Source organism: Trichechus manatus, unplaced genomic scaffold (genome assembly GCF_000243295.1).
Source record: "Trichechus manatus latirostris isolate Lorelei unplaced genomic scaffold, TriManLat1.0 scaffold00001, whole genome shotgun sequence".
NCBI classification, from domain to species: Eukaryota; Metazoa; Chordata; class Mammalia; order Sirenia; family Trichechidae; genus Trichechus; species Trichechus manatus.
Genome location: NW_004443937.1, coordinates 8,118,799 through 8,134,784, shown reverse-complemented (window position 1 = coordinate 8,134,784; position 15,986 = coordinate 8,118,799).

The following is a 15,986-nucleotide window of genomic DNA, read 5'->3' as shown; positions in this document are numbered from 1 at the left end:
CCAACTCATGGCAACCCCATGTGTGTCAGAGTAGAACTGTACGTCATAAAGTTTTCAATGGCCTGGTTTTTGGAAGATCATCAGTCCTTTCTTCCAAGGGGCCTCTGGGTAGATTCGAACTGCCAACCTTTCAGTTAGTAGTCCAGTGCTTAGCCATTTATACCACCCAGGGACTCTAGGGGAGGTGATAGCTCCCTTAAAAGAGATCAAGGTGTTGTCTAGGGTTTTAAAAGCTAGTGAGTTGCCAACTAAGAGGCACCAATTGGACCCAACCCACCTGGAGTAAAGGAGAATGAAGAACACCATAGACACAAGGAAAGTATTATCCCAAGAGACAGAAAAGTCCACATAAACCAGAGACTCCATCAGCCTGAGACAAGAAGAACTAGATGGTACCTGGCTACCACCAATGACCGCCCTGACAGGGAACACAACAGAGAGTCCATGATGGAGCAGGAGAAGAGTGGGGTGCAGAACTCAAATTCTAGTACAAAGACCAGACTTAGTGGTTTGATTGAGATTGGAGGGACCCCAGAAAACATGGATCCCAGACTTTCTGTTAGCCCAAACCTAAAACCATTCCCTAGACCAACTCTTCAGACAAAGATTAGACTCGACTATGGGACATAAAATGATACTCGTGAAGAGTGTGCTTCTTAGCTCAAGTAGATACATGAGACTGAATGGACAGCTCCTGTCCAGAGGCAAGATGAGAAGGCAGAGAGGGTCAGGGGCTGGTTGAATGGACACGGGGAATCCGGGTGGAAAGGAGGAGTGTGCTGTCACAGTATAGGGAGAGCAACAAGGGTCACATAAAAATGTATGTATAAATTTTTGTATGAGAGACTAACTGGAATTATAAACTTTCACTTAAAGCACAACAATAAAATAAATAAATAAATAAAATAATCTAAGCAGATGGGAAAAAAAAAAAAGAGAGAGAGAGATGAGGATGTCACCATCAAAAGGGTATGGAGGATACTGGGCAGATGCAAAATAACAAATGTTCACTTCAACACAATCATTTGTGAAACTCCTTAAAGACAGAGATTATGGCTTATTAATTTTTAATATCCCCCTCCCACCTTTAACAACTGACACAATATCTCGTTTATGGTAAATGTTCAAAAAACTAGTTGTTGATTGAATGAGTACATAAACAAATGACAGCAAAATGAATGAATTTGAAATGGCTTAATGTTAAAAATATCTTTGTCTCTCCTTGCTCACATTGTCACATATAGGCCAAACTCACAAAAGTGTCATGTGTGTTTATATAAAGAGAAAAGAAATGCATTAAAAACTTGATATGAGGCCATTCTGGTGTGTAGTACTAGTGAGGAGAGAGGATGTCTTAAGTGCAGAGAAAGGGGGACATTTTCTTCCAGGACAAATGAAATGAAGACAGAGGTTGACTGACAGCCTAGTGACATTAACAATGACTTGGAGGTAAAGAGCTATTATTTTAAACATCCCAGAGCAATTTTATCAGAAGAAAAAATACTCTGTATTCCAAATTCAAACACATTCAGTCATCTTTGGTGAAAGCAACTGCTTCCTAACAGCCACATGGTAGCTTTATTAACAAGTATATTTCAACTTCTATGTAAAATTCCAACCTCCCCACATTGAACACTTCTAATAAAGTTCTTGTAAGAGACAAGGTTCTGGGTTACCATGTATTTGGTACTTTGGAGCATTTTAGTAAAACTAATGAGCACAGTGATGTTGGCTGGTTGTTCCTAACTGCACTGGACAAAGTGAGAAAAAAAAAAAAAAGGAGAAGCTTAGGACTTCAAATTCCCAGCTCAAGAGCCCCATAGATTACCAAAAAGTTTCTTTGTGTGCCCTGTAAGAAAGCCTTATTGCCTGTAACCACAGGGCTGAGATTTCTGAAAACCAAACCCAGAGTCTTATCCTGTGAGTAGCTGAATAACAACACAAATTGAATTCCCAATCTCCCAGGGTTTCTTCTAATAACATGAGGGCATTGATTAGGAAGGAATTCGATCCTAAAAATTGCAATGGGGACATATGGGCAGATCCCAGTGAAGCTGGGGGCATTGAAACCTTGAATTCTGCTGAGTCGTCTTTGCCAGTAGAAGCAGCCCTTCTACACGTGTCTCACGGATTAGTCCTGCTTTGCCTGAGGGCATGTTATGGCCTCCCCAGGACCCACCCTCACCACTCCTCTTTGTTTCTTGACCTATAACTAGACTTAATTCCCAGAAGGCCTGGAAGGGGGAGGTAAAAAATATGACCCATGAGGAGGTATGCTACACATCAAACTAACTGCATTTTTTTTTTCCAATTTATGCTCATAGAAATGGCAGAAATATGTTTGGGAGTGGATATTAAGTGTGTGGGATGATAGTGGAAGAAACATACAATTTGATGGATTTGGATTTATTGGCATGGTCCCACTAAGCAGAGATTCTGAATTCAGTGTTTCTGCCTGAGGGGTACAAAGCACTATCTAACATTTTTTTGTTTGGTTGATTGGCTGAAACATGGACCTAAAGATGGCCTACACTAAAGGAAGTTGAAATGCCAGCACTGCCTTGATATACTGTAGAACAAGGTATCCAAAGGTTTAGGGAAATTGGAATGCCAGAGTGAATTTATCATGTAAGGTCTGCTTTCCCATACCAGAGTGTCCAGAGGACACACCATTCACCATGGCTATAAGAAATAAGTTTGTGAGGGGAGCCCCAGCATCCTTGAAGAGTGCTATGGTTGTGCTTCCTTATAGGTCATATATTACAGTGGGAACTGCTACTACTGAATTGGGAAACTTAAATGCAATGGTGATAATTGGATCCCAGGGTGGCAGGGGCCAAGTGGCAGCACTTAATTGCCAAAGACCAGGTGGGTGTGGTTACCATAATGGACAGCAGAGTCAAAGTAGTAATCAGAACAGTGTGATTGATGGCACTGGCTAATCAGTCATGGTGTCCCTAGAAGAGAAATATATGGGCAGTCTACTAAATTCTTACTTAATTTATATAAGCAATCGACTGAACAGAGGCCTAACGAATCACCGAAACAGAAAGGCATGACCCCCAATCAATTCCCAGACATGAGCCAGTTAACAGACTCAAAACCCTTTGAATAAAGAGGAGGCAAGGTCCTCTTGAAGAACCCTGCTACACTGCCAAAAATTTATACTCTCTAATCTTTCTCCCAATTTTCCCCAAAGGGACCTACGGCTTTTTACCAGAGTGATTGTGCATGGGGGAAAAAGAAATAATCAGACTTTTTGGTGATTACAGGACACTGGCTCTTAATGGACACTAATTTCAGGAGACCCAAAATGTCACTGGGGTCTACCAGTCAGAGTAGGGGCATATGGAGGTCAGATGATCAATGGAGTTTTAGCTCAAGACCATTTCACAATAGGTTCTGCAGGTCCCTGAACCCATTCCTTGGTTATTTCCTCAGTTCTGGGATGCATAATTGGAATAGACATACCTAGCACCTGGCAGAACTCCAGTGCCTCCTTCCATTGGGGTAATTTATTTGACATACTGTATATAGATGCTACAAGTGCCCATACCGCTTGCTTCTTTCTCATTCCAGGGCACTCTGGCCAGCTGGACTTCCAGTTGCCATCGCAGCATCTCTGCCCTTCAGACTTAACACCTCAGGGAGCATCCCTCAACCAATGACTGATTGGAATTAATGTATAAATCCCTGAAAGGGCTTTTCCTCACCAGTTGGGTATGATGACTTGGAGACACGTGTTCTTTTCTGTATTCCAGAGATCCATATCAGAATTAAGCTCCAGCTGCACATAACTGTAAGTTTCTTGGTTACACACCCTCTATGGTTTTCTTTCCTTGTCTTTTCACTTCTCCTCTCCTTTGAGTATTACCCAAGATAACCTCACAAATAAGCTACTTACATTCCAATCTTGTCTTAGGGTCGGCTTCTTGGGGAACCCAAACTATGATAAGTGTTTTCACGGAAGAAAGGCTATTTTTTGTCCTAGGAGAGGGAGTAGTCAAAGATCCTTGCATCAAGAAGGCAGAAGTCAGAGTAAGGATTGATGAACATGAGTGGCACATTCTTTGTGGGTAGAATGTGGCTGCATGCTGTCCGTGGGGGTCTCAGCATGGTTTTAATGATGGATTGAGCACTGGAAAGGAATTACTTTTCTGTAAAGCATGAGAATCTAGAGCAACCATAGCAGTTAATCAACACCCTTGGATAGATATTCCCAGGGAGAAAGGAAGAAAGGAAGAAAAGAAGGAAGGAGGAAAGGAACTAACTAATTAACTAACTAACCAGCCCATTGCTGTCAAGTCAGTTCCGACTCTACAGGACCTCATAGGTTACAAAGTAGAACTGAGCTCCACAGGGTTTTCTTGACTGTGACCTTTTACAGAAGCAGATCACCAGATCTTTCTTTCATGTCACCAATGAGTGGGTTTGAACCATCAACCTTTCCATTAGTAGTCAAGCACAAACCATTTGCACCACCCAGCAACCTGGAATAAGGAGGAAAAACCATTCCAAAGAAGAGTGTGGTCTATGGTATCAGAGGCCACTAAAAAGTGGAACAGAATAAAGGTTCAAGGAGTGGTAAAATTTGGTTGTGTAATTCTGATATGGCGATGCAAATGGGAGTGGTCTTTTGGAGTGGCAAAGGTGGGAGACAAGACAGTGGATTGAGAAGTCTCAGAGAAGTCAGAAAGGGAAGGCAAGGAATAGTAGATGAATCTGTCTACCATTTTGGAAGTCAAGGCATGGGAGAGAGCGTGAGCAGAGGATGCTGGGCGGCATAGTAACAATACCTAATGTCTGAGTTCTTACCACAGTGCATGCCTGGCACTACTCTAAGTGCTGTACATTTTCACAATGCTACGATGCAGGTTCTTTTTATTATCCTCATTTTAACCATGAGGAAATTAAAGCACAGATAGTGAAATTAATTTGCCCAAGATCCCAGAGCAGCAAAGCACAGAACTGGAATGTAAACCCAGGCATTCGAGTTCTGGAGACCTGGCTCTAACCCACTCCAGTTGATGTCTAGTCAATTCCAACTCATGGTGACCTCATGTGTGTCAGAATAGAACTGTGTTCCTTAGGGTTTTCAATGGCTGATTTTTCGGAAGTAGATTGCCAGACCTTTCTTCCAAGGCAATTCTGGGTGGACTCAAACCTCAAGCCTTTTCAGTTAGCAGCTGAGCATGTTAACCTTTTGTACCACCCAGGGACTCCAGCTCTAATCCAGAGGTTGGCAAATTTTTCATATAAAGGGCAGATAGTAAACCTTTTAGGCTCTACGGGCCATACAGTCTCTGTTGCAACTACTCTGTTGCCTTTGTAGCATAAAAGCATCTATAGGCAATGAACAGACAAATGAACATGATTGTATTCCCATAAAGCTTTATTTACAAAAACAGAGGAGGGCCAGTTTTGGCCTGCAGGATGTAGTTTGCTGGCCCCTGCTCTAACGCCACTGCTTATCATTTTAATATAAAAAATTGTTTTTGGCTGGAGGAGCCTAGTCATGTGTTTCTCTGTGGGTTTTCTGATAATCCATGCCTAGCGTAAACTATCTTGGTGTGGAATATGGGGAGGAGAGATTGGGAAGAATAGTGGAGTTAGGGTGCAGTTTGGGACCTGGATAAAAGAAAAAGGAAGCAGCAGGAATAAGAATTGGAAGTTCCAGGTTGATAATTTTCTTGGGAAATGGAAGAGGGAGAGAAAAGCACTAAATTCTGGCCAATATTGTAGGGCAGCTATAAGTAGAAGAAACAGGTTTAAGAAATGCCATAAAATCCAACTTCATAGGATTTGGGCTTTATCGCATATGTTGTAGCAGCCACATTGAATAAATGTATGTTTTTCATTATATTTTTATTACACATTTAAAGCACATTAAGGCACAAGCAGCCATCACAGAAGAAAAAAATAGAGAAACTTGGGCTTCCCAAGTAATCACATCAATTTTAAGGAAGGCTTTATTTTATATAGGCAGAGAAAGATGCCTAGCTGCTGTCCTGCCTGGTTTTATACTAACTCATTCTTCTTCGGGGAACAGTATTAATAGATGTTTTGCTACATTTGTCTCCTGTTGAGGAAGCATTTCCCTTTTTTTAAAAAAAGAATATCATGTCATGGATGTTTATTCATTTGCCTTTGAATTGTAGGTAATTGGTTGGCATTCCTAGTCTGTAAAACAACCCGCTTTTTTTGGAGTTTGAAAAAAAAATCTAAATCCACTTGAAAAAATTATAGCTTGAAATTATTTCTGGCTCTGAGAAGCCATGTGATATTCAGTGGTCTTTGATCCTATTTTAGTTCTTAGTCTCTGGGGCTTGGCAGAGTGGGTCAGAGAATCCTGGGAGACAGCAGAGTCACCATGTACTATTGTGAGGTTGTGCACTGCACAAAAGAACCTGCAGCTGAAATTGAGCCTGTGCTTTTTCCCCAAGCCCTGTGCCCTGGCCATAGGTTTTGTCTGCCTGGAGGAAGGGGCATCTTTTTTCTTCACACCAATGCATCATCCACTTGCCAAGCCAGGGCTTTTAGAGCTGCCTCTGCTCAGAGGTGGTGGCGTTTTCTCATTTGTGTCCTTGGGAGGAGGGGTGCTTTGCAGATTGTATATTATCAGTTTTAGGATGCCATCAATTGTAAGATGCACCACTATTTTATGTACAACTAAGTAAGACAGTAATTCATACTGAAGGCTGTAGTTTTTGACCTTCATAGTAAGTGCCTCAAGGCGTCTTCATTTTTGGCAAGCAAAGTTGTGTCATCTGCATATTTGCAGGTTGTTAGTGAGTCTTCCTTGAATCCTGATGCCATGTGCTTCTTCATATACGCCAGCTTCTTGGATTGACACAATAGCTGCAACAATCCACTGAAACATACCAATGATCATGAAGATGGCACAGGACCAGGCAACATTTCGTTATTCGAAGGCTGTTAACAACAGCAAAGTAAGACAAATGCTATCAATAAAATCCGGTATGCCATTTTCAAACAAGTTAAAAAGTTAAAAAAAAAAAAAAAGTGCCTAAGAATTGATGCAATGCAGTCATTTATCTGCCCAGAGGGTGTGCCTTTTTCTAATGCTCATGAAGGTGCCAGATGGACCAGCTGCCACTCTGTGAAGACAAAGATAGGTGAACCCCAGGAAGGAAGTTTCCACCAGGTTTTGCCTGCTCCCTATTATAAACAGCATCATCATGTCTCTGCTCTCCCAAGAGTGTCAACAGATCACCGTTCTAATAGAAATAGAAATGTGGAATGTTGGAGCTGGAATGGACCTTGGGGAGTCTGCAGGACAGTGATACTCAATTGGGGCAATGTTACCCCCACCCCAGGGCAAATATGTCCCTTGACATTTTTGGTTGTCACAACTACGGCATGAATGCTACTGGTATCTAGTGGGCAGAGGCCAGGGATGCTGCTAAACATCCTATAACGCACAGGACAGACCCCCACAACAGCAAATTATTGGGCCCCAAATGTCAATAGTGTCAGGGTTGAGAAACCATGACGAAAAGAGAGAACCCAGACATTGGAGTCAGGCAAAAAAAAAGTTGCTGTCGAGTCGTTTCTGACTCATGGGGCACCATGCATGTCAGTAGAACTGTACTCCACAGTGTTTTCAGTGGCTAATTTTTCAGAATCATATCCCCAGCTCTTTCTTCTGAGGTGCCTCTGGGTGGACTTGAACGTCTAACCTTTCAGTTAGCAGCCAAGCAACCTGGTTCAAATCCCAGCTCTGCAGTGAATTGGCTGTATAGTCTTTGGCAAGTTCATTAGCCTTGCTAAGCCTCAGTTTCCTCGTTCATAAAATGGAGCTCGTAGTCTCCACTTCAGAGGGTTGTTGAGAGGATTAAATGAGATAATTAAAGCAAAAGTAGTAAAAATAGAAGCAGTATCTAAATTTATCTTTTTCTATATGTCAAGCAGCTCTAAGTGTTCTTATTTACATTAACTAAATCCTCAGGGCAACTCTGAAGTAGGTATTATCCCCATTTTACAGAGGAGGAAACAGAAAACTTTAGCAACTTGCCTAAAGTTACTCACAAGTAAGTGGTGGAGGCAGGATTTGAACTCAGAGCCCGTGCTCCTAACCAGTCCAATACACCAAGCACAGTACCCGGCACTGAATAAGTACTTAGGAAAAGGAGGCTGCTGATAGTATTACTGTTACAATATCCAGCTCTAAGCCTCTCTGCTTAGGGGACGTTGGTGGTTCAGTGGTAGAATTCTCACCTTTCATGTGGGAAGCATGGGTTTGATTCCTGGCCAATGCACTTCATGCCCAGCTACCACCTGTCTGTCAGTGGAAGCTTGGGTGTTGCTCTGATGCTGAACAAGCTTCAGTGGTGCTTCCAAATTAAGATGGACTAGGAAGAAAGGCCTGATGATCTACCTCCAAAAATCAGCCAGTGAAAACCCTGTGGATCACAATGATCAGATCTGCAACTGATCACAGGGCTGGCGCAGGACTGGGCAGTGTTTTGTTCTGTTGTGCATGGGGTCACCTTTAGTGGGGGGCTGACTTGACAGCAACTAGCAACAACAAGCCCCTTCTTACAGATGATCACCTGGAGCCCAGAGAAGGGTAGGACTTGGCAAGTTTCCCTGTGAGAGGACAGCAGACTGGGGATAGTTCCTGGGTCTCCCGGCCCCAGAGTGGATCTCTTCCTTTCTGCCCTGCTGCCCCTGCCAGTGAGCCAACACGGAACCCTGGGTGGTGCGGCAGGAAAGAGCCCCGGTCTTGCTTTGGATCTTGGCAACACCTTTTACTTGCTGAGGGACTTTGAAGCTGTCATGTGACTCTTTAGTTTTCTTATTGGGATATTGGGGAGATGATCATATCTCTCTCACTGGGTTGTTGGGACAATGGCTGCAACAGCAGATGCTAGCTGTCAGATGACAATAGTATCAGAATGGTTGGCATGTGGGCTGTGAACAGGGTCCCAGAGGAACCAGGAGCACCTGGGTTGGGACCATCTAGATGGGAAGGAGGCTGGGGAGTGGCATCGAGATGGCCTTGACAGTCCCCCTGGGTCCTGCAGGATATCAAATGGATGCTCCTAGTAATGGAGGCAGGTGGTGGAGGTGCCCTTGGAGAGTCCTGGCTTAGTTCTGCCTTCGCTACACCAACTCATGTTAAAGAAATAACTATGGAGGGGAATGAGAGAGGGAAGGAGGTGAGAGAAGAGAGAGGCGGGCAGACAGGCTTCACTGAGCAGGCGGGACCTCAAGGTGCCATGGAGAGTGTTATCAGGTGGTGGCACTGAGTGACTTGGCACGTGTTACAGGCCCTGGAGGCAGAGGGGAGAAGTCCCAAAAGGCCTGCGATGCAGAAGCTCTGGTGAACGGATGCCCTCCCCTGGCCCAAGACAGGGAAAAAGAGACAGTGCAGAGCACACAGCAGCTAGAACCTGAGCATCAGCCAGAAAGGCACTGCCCACGGGAAATGCCTAGCAAAGTTGTGAGGGGCCTAGGAGCAGCTACCCCATCAAGCTTGGGGCCCTGGAGCCCCTGCATGTGAATTGGGCACCTCACTCTGTATTTCCAAAAATGCCATTGTATAAACCAAAAAACCAAACCCATTGCCGTTGAGTCGATTCCAACTCACAGATAATGCATCGCCATTAACAGATTGTTAACCTTTTGTCTGTTGTCACTCTACCAGTTGCCATTGAGTCTATTCCAACTCATGGAGACCCCCTGTGTGCAGAGTAGAACTGTGCTCCGTAGGGTTTTCAAGGCTATGAAGCAGATGCCCAGGTCTTTCTTCAGAGGTGCCTCTGGGTGGGTTTGAACTTCCAACTTTTCAGTTAGTAGTTGAGTGATTAACTGTTTGTGCCACACTGCCGAGGTTCAAATCCTGCCTTGGTCACTTACCAGCTCTGTGACCTTGAGCAAGTCACTTAAACTTTCAGGACCTCAGTTTCCTCATCTGTGAGTCAGAATTGACTTGATGGCAACTAACAACAAATTAGGGATAATAACAGGATCTCTTTCATAAGGATGTCAGTTGGATTACAAATGAGAGAATGTTTTAAAACCCTTAGCGCACAGCACAGTGAGTGCTCAGTCCTGTTTACTTCTCCTCCTGTTATTTAACATTGACATTATTGCTATTGTTACTGAATTTATTCCCAGCAGAAGCAGTAAAACAAAGCTGCACCCCTGGATTCACCCAAACCAGGGCTGCCATCCTGCCTGCCATCCTGCTCACCAGCTGTACACCAGTGACTGCCTCACCCAAACCCACTTTCTTACCTGTGTGACAAGGGAAATTATACCTACCTTACAGAGTCATTTGGGGATTAAACCAATTAACTTTCACAAAGCACTTGGAATGTCTGATAAATGTAGTAAGTCCTTATTGCCTGTCGGCTCTTTTCCCCTCTTCTCTCCCTCCCTCACTCTTTTCATCACTCCATGGGGAGGTGAACTCACCCGCTCATGCTCACACAGCTGGAAAGCAATGGAGCCAGCCTCAAACCCAGGTCTTGTGGGGCCCATCTCTCCTGCTTTCCCCACTCTTGCAGGAAGAATAGGGGAACAGAGGAGGACGGCCCCACCTGGAAGATTGGTGACTCATGGGAGGCTCCAGGGAGGGACACTGGATTCTGAGAAGCCTTATCATGCCCATTCATCCTCCACCATTCTCTAGCTGCAATAACAAGAATGTTCACGTTGTTCTTAGGGCCCTTTTTCATGTGTTATTTCATTTGCTGTTTCTGGTCACACAGGCAAAATGAACTGATTAGACATCATTGTTCCCAATTTATAGAGGAGAAAGTGGAGGCATGAGAAGGGGAAGAAGCTTCCCTCAAATAAAACAGGATTAGGACTGGAACCCAGAACCCTGGACTCCCAGACCAGTGCTCTTTCCACAGCATCTTGTACCTCTCCTTATTCTCTTGCGCTTGTGTTCTTTCATCCCCATTACCTCCCCTCTTCCCTCTCTCCCCCAGTCTGGGCCCCAGCTTTAGATGCATCACCTGAAGAGTGATTGAATCTGGCTAAGCTCTGGCATCATAGCAAATAGGATCAATTTATTACATTTACTCATCCTAAATTCTACATTGACACAGCTGTAAATTGAACAGTGACAAAGTCCAAATAACCTGAGAGTCAAGACAGTTCAACTGCTTGAAGTCAGACGTGCAGGGAGCAGACAATCTCAGAGCAAGAAAGCTGAAGCTTGATTCTCCAAAAGCAAGTTTTCTGTCCACTCTCCATTGTGACCTGAAGCCTTGTCAAGGCCCAGGGCTGAATTGGCTGTGTGGGAGCTGTGGGATTTTGTGACAGGACAGACTTGGTTTCTAATGACCAATTAAGTCTGAATTAATAATAAAAGGAATATATTGGCTCACATAACTGGAAAGTCTAAGAGTACCAGTGCATGCAGTTATGGCTAGATCCAAGGGCTCAAACGTGGTCATTGGGAAAGCTCTCTCTTTCTCTCAGCTTTCCTCTGATTTGTCTTCTTCTCAGTCAAGCCCTCCTGAATAGTGAAAAAGGTAGTCACCAGTAGCTCTATAGGCTTACAACCTACCAGCTGAGTAACCCCACTGGGAAGAGTATTGTCATGGTTTGAATTATGTCCCCCCAAAAATGTGTGTATCAATTTGGCTGGGCCATGATTCCCAGAATTGTGTGGTTGGCCTCCATTTTGTGATTGTAATTTTATGTTAAAGAGGATTAGGGTGGGATTGTAACACCACCCTTACCCAGGTCACATCCCTGATCCAATGTAAAGGGAGTTTTCCTAGGGTGTGGCCTGCACCACCTTTTACCTTACAAGAGATAAAAAGAAAGGGAAGCAAGCAGAGAATGGGGGACAGTGCTTATAGTGAGGTTTTGGTATTTACCTCCCAGAAGCTAAGCTACTTTCTTCTAGATACAACCCCCAAATTTTGATAAGGGTCATCCCTTCCCCACTCTCTGGATGGAACTCCACTTCAACTCCCTGAATGGTATATGGAATGCAGATTTTAAACCAATCGGAATATCAAATTTCCTTATCCACAGAGATTAGTTGAGGGGTGATCACATGATCTAAGCCAATCCAAATAGAAGGGATCATGGGACTTTCTTTGAATCAACTGAACAAGCCCCATCTTCCCACTTAATTTAAGAAAAGGAGGCTGAGATGATGGCCTCTGTCTTGTCATTCCCAGGGGAGAATGTAGAGGTTGAATATGAAGCCAGAACAGCAGAAGGCAGAGCCAAGATGGAGAGAAACAGGCCTAACCGCCATGATTGAAGTCTGACTCTAGCTGGGTCTGAAGCCAGGACTATCCGACTTCTCAGTTATTTGAGTCAAAACATTTCATGTACTGAGTTGGGTTTTCTGTCACCTGTAGTAGAATGGAATTTTGATGTGCTCAAATCCAACAGCTAGTAAGTGTCAAAATTTGAATTCGAATGTGTTTGATATTATTTTGAAATGCTTCAAATGGTTTTAAAATCACTTTCAAAAACTTTCAACTCATTTCAAATCAGCAAGCTTAGAAAATATACCATATTATCCAAATCCAAAAAAAAAAAAAAAAAACCAAGAAAACCTGTTGCTATCGAGTTGATTCTGGCTCATAGAGATTCTATAGGACAGAGAAGAACTGCCTTAGAGGATTTCTAAGGCTGTAATCTTTACAGAGGCAGACTGCCACCTCTTTTTCCCTCAGAGCAGCTGGTGGGTTTGAACCACCAACATTTTGGTTAGTACCAAAGCACTTAATCACTGCCACCAGGGCTCCTAATACCACATTATACTCGCTCCTAAATACCTGCTTAACCTGACATTTCCCTTATCCTTATTCATACCCCTACACTGTGGTTTGGTCCCTTTTCCTATCTCTCAGCCCACTTTTTTCCTAGGATCTTTGTTGTTATTATAGTTGTAGTTGCTGCTTTTGTTTTTTAACAACTATATTGACTTATAATTGGCATAGAATAAACTGCACAAATTTAAAGAGCACAGCTTTGCACACTTGTGTAATTATCACCCCTTTGTGATTCTCCCCACTGCTTTCCCCCAGACCTTGTCCTCAGCAGCTACTGGTCTGCTTTCCATCATTTCAGAGTAGTGTGCATTTCCTAGTTCTTATATAAATGGAGCCGTACAATATGTACTTTTTTATCTGCTTTATTTCACTCAGCATAAAAATTTTGAGATTCATCCACATTGTAAAGTATATCAATAGTTCATTACATTCTATTGCTAAGTAGTATGCTGTTGCAGAGATATACCACAATTTGTCCACTCACATGTTGATGTCAGGGTGTTTTACAGCTTCTAGCTATTACAAATAAAGCCACTGTAAATCTCCACTGTAAATATCCATGTGTTTGTATATTAATTTTGATAAAATCCAATTTATCTTTTTTTCCTTTCATGGAACACGGTTTTGATGTCTTATCTAAGAAATCTTTGTTTAGCCTAAGGTCACAAAGGCCTTCTCTTATGTATTATTCTAGAAACTTTATAATTTTAGGTTTTAGATTTAGGTCTGTAATACATTTTGAGTTAATTTTTGCGCATGATGCAAGGTACAAATGCAACACAGCATAAAGCATAGTCTTTTCAACAAACGGTGCTAGAACATACATATTCTGTCATTGTTCAGTTGTTTCAGGTGGGAGGGTAAACCTGATCTCTATTCCTGCAAATTGTCTGGAAGTAGAACTGTGGTCCAGCCTCCCAGATAATTTTTATTATCATCATTCAATGTTATATTTGTCATCCTCATCTATAGATGAGGGATTTGAAGCTCAGAGATGTTAAGTCATAGAAAGGCAAAAATAGTTTTAGACACTGAGTCTTTTCCTCAGATGAACTCAAGTAATCAGGATAGTGAATTTTCAAAGGAGAAACAGACAGCAAGGCCAGTTGCTGGTGACTTGTCATTTATTCTTTCTTCTCAAAGATAAGTTCACATCTGATCAAAACAAAGCAAATTCCATCCTCCTTACCTTTCCAGAGCACCAGCTTTTTTTCAAACCATTGATTTCTAGCTTAAATAGTTTTCTATGGATTTTGACCTCTTTCAGGATTAACCAGAAACAAATTAAGTGTTAACCTCATTCAACAATGAGAAATGACTAGTGTTCTAGAGGAGCCCTGTCGGCACAGTGGTTAAGAGCTAACCAAAGGGTCGGCAATTCAAATCTATCAGTCGCTCCTTGGGAACCCTATGGGGCAGTTCTATTCTGTCCTGTAGGGTCTCTATGAGTCAGAATCGACTCGACGGGAACAGTTTGGTTTTAGTGTTCTAGAAGGACTTTCATGGGAGAAATGAAAGTCTCTTTCCATTTTTTTCTCTGAGGTGCTGCTGCAAGCCAGTGTTGGGAGGTGAAAGTAGAGAACCGTGGCACACGCCCTCCGATACTCTCTTCTGTTTTTAAGAACCTATTACCATTCTCCATCACTGGTCTGTCAGTTCGCTGTACTGTGGTGGATTGCATATTGCTGTGATGCTGAAAGCCAGGCAGCCAGTATTTCAAATACCAGCAGGGTCACCCATAGTGCAGAGGTTTCAGCAGAGCTTCCAGACTAAAACAGACTAGGAAGAAGGTCCTGGTGATCTACTTCTGAAAATTAGCCAGTGAAAACCTGTGGATCACAGAATATTGTCTGAGACTGCAACTCACTTACTTTGGATGTGTCATCAGGATGGGCTGATTGCTGGAGAGGGACATCATGTTTGGTAAATTGGAGGGTCAGTGAAAGCGAGGGAAATGCTCAGTGAGATGGAGTGATACAGTGGTTGTAACAATGGACTCTAACATACCAATGATCATGAATATGGTACAGGACCAGATAATGTTTCATTGTATTATGCATGGGGTCACCAACTGGATGGCAACTAACATTGTCATTCTATGATGTTACCCAATACGAGGTGCACTGGACTGAAGAAACCAGGACATGTGGGCTTGAGTTCCAGCCAAGTTACCAGTTTGCTGAGTGCATTATCTCTTGGCCTCAGTGACCTTGGCTAAACAAGAGAGATAAAAATACTCCTATTCTTCTGGGTCATTGGGAAAGTCAGACACAATCATATTGCTTTAGTAGGAAAAAAGTTAAAAGCTAAATCTAAGAAGGTCACTGTTTAAGAGCCTGTTCATTTGATAAGCTAGGTATAAGGGTCATTTCACCTTTGAAAGAAGGCTCTGTGCAAGGTTGGTTGCCTCAAGGGCATTTTATCGGAAGAGGCCTGGGCCGTAGAAGGAGACCCACAGGCTTGGGAGTTGGACCAAAATGCATCCAGTGGCCTCATGCATTTACTTACTTATTTACATCCTGCTTTATTCTAATGCTCATCACAATTTGGGTCCAACCTTCCTAACAATGATCATGAGGGAGTCTTGAGCCCATTCCCCAGTCAAGCTAAATTGCCACCTATTCCCTGCAATGGGCCTTTTTCATGCCTTGGCACTGCATCTCTGCCTGAAATATCTTGACCCAACTCTATGTGTCTTTCAAGAACTGTCCCAATTATCTTCTTGGGAGACATCCTAACAGATTTAAATGGTCCTTTAACTGTGTGTTTCCTGGATTTTGTGATGTTGATATAGAGCTTATCAAGTTTTATGACAGATTTTCCTTCACATTTCTGGACAATTTACTGTATTTTAAATCCCTCAAAAGTTGGGAACAGATTTAAATCATTTTAGTATCACAAACCTTCTGATGCTTAAAATATTTAAAACCATTTTCAACACATTTTTTAAATAAAAATCTGATAGATAACTCACCACATTTGAAGAATCTTAAAACAGCGCAAAAGAGGATAAATTAAAATAAAGTCCCCCTGCTCCTCTAAACCTCTAATCATTCTCTCATTTTAAAGGCAACCTCTGTCAAAGGTTGGGGAGAAGTGTCCTTTAAGACATGCACACACATCCTCCAGACATGCACACACATCCTTCCAGATATGCACACATATCCTCCAGACATGCACGTACATTCTTCCAGATAGGCACACACA